General features: G+C 45.2%; 1 pseudogene across 1 annotated transcript; it reads left to right on the top strand.

Annotated features, from left to right (window-relative positions):
• The first annotated feature begins 221 nt into the window (after positions 1-221).
• On the top strand, positions 222-1,353 carry LOC306655697 (citrate synthase, mitochondrial-like; annotated as a pseudogene). Its single transcript has one exon. The product of its transcript is annotated as a citrate synthase, mitochondrial-like (transcript).
• The last annotated feature ends 206 nt before the right edge of the window (positions 1,354-1,559 follow it).

Below are 1,559 nucleotides of genomic sequence, written 5' to 3'. Positions count from 1 at the left end.
CATCCATCGGCATAGCTTCTGGTGCAGCAGTTACAGCTCTCATTTCTTCCGCATCTCTCTTCCCTCCTTACCTCCTGACCAGATCCTAGAATTGCCTGCCATCGCTTTACTCACTGTAGCTGTATGGCTCTTGAGAACCAAGAAAGCATCCCATCTTGTTCTTGCTGCCTAGCATACCAATACTTCTTCCACAGATTTGAAAGACCAAATGATACCAAATAATGGCCAAACTAATACCTAAGGAGCAGGCCTCAATGCCAGAATTAAGGCATTGAGGCAGCAACACGGCAAGACAGTGGTGGGCCAAATCATTGGGGAAAGATGTGTGATGGCATGAGAGGCATGAATGGACTTGTACAGGAAACATCAGTTCTTGATCCAGATGAGGACATCCCTTTCAGAGATCATAGTATTCCTGAGTGCCAAAAAATTACTGCCTAAGTCTAAGGGTGAAGAACAACCCCTGCCTGTGGGCTTATTTTGGCTGCTGGTAACTGGACAGATCCCAAGAGTGGAACAGGTATCTTGGCTTTCAAAGGAGTGGACAAAGGGGGCATCACTGCCTTCTCATGTGGTCACCATGCTGGACAACTTTTCCTCCAATTGACACCTCATGATCTCAACTGAGTGCAGCCCTCAAAATGGCAGCCCTCAAAAGTGAAAGTAACTTGGTCAGGGCATATGCAGAATGTATTAACCAAACCAAGTCCCAGGAATTAATTTATGAAGATTGTGTGAATCTCATGGCAAAACTACCTTCTGTTCCTGTGAAGATCTATTGGAATCTCTACCAGGAGGGCAGTAGTATTGGGACCACTGATAAGTGGACCAGCTGGACTGGTCCTGTAATTTCACCAACTGGTTAGGCTACACTGATGCTCAGTTCCCTGAGCTCATGTGCTTATACCTCACCATCCACAGGGACCATGAAGGTAGCAATTAAGTGCCCATACCAGCCCCTTGATGGTCAGTGCCCTTTCAGACCCTTACCTGTTCTTTGCAGCAACCATGAATGGGCTGGCAAGGCCTTTACATGGACTGGTGAATCAGGAAGTACTTGTCTGGCTAACACAACTGTAGTAGGAAGTTGGAAAAGATGAGTAAGATGAAGTTAAGAGACTACATCTGGATCACACTCAATTCAGGATGGGTTGTCCCAGACTATGGTAACGCAGTACTAAGGAAGACAGAGCAATGATACTCCTGTCAGTGAGGGTTTGCTCTGAGACACTTGCCTAATGACCCTATATTCAAATGTGTTGCTCAATTGTACAAGATTGTGCCCAAGATCCTCTGGGAAAGGGAAAGGCCAAGAATCCTTGGCCAAACATTAAATTGTATCTGAGGCACTGAAAATACATTTGAAGTTAAAATATAAATTAAGATTTTAAAAGATAAAAAGTGACCCCTTCTTTCCTAACCAGCTCTCTTCTCTTCCTGGGATGAGTTGCCCATCAACTATAGGATGACCAGGACTAATGCATGTGGTAAGAGTTATGGTTGGCCCCCTACCTTCCCTAGAGAGAGAATCTGATTCTGCTTCCCTGAGTCAAAGCAGG

Source organism: Sciurus vulgaris (genome assembly GCF_902686455.1).
Source record: "Sciurus vulgaris genome assembly, chromosome: 3".
Classification (NCBI taxonomy): Eukaryota; Metazoa; Chordata; class Mammalia; order Rodentia; family Sciuridae; genus Sciurus; species Sciurus vulgaris.
The sequence above is the reverse complement of the archived record's forward strand: the minus strand, read 5'-3'. Positions and strand labels throughout refer to the sequence as shown.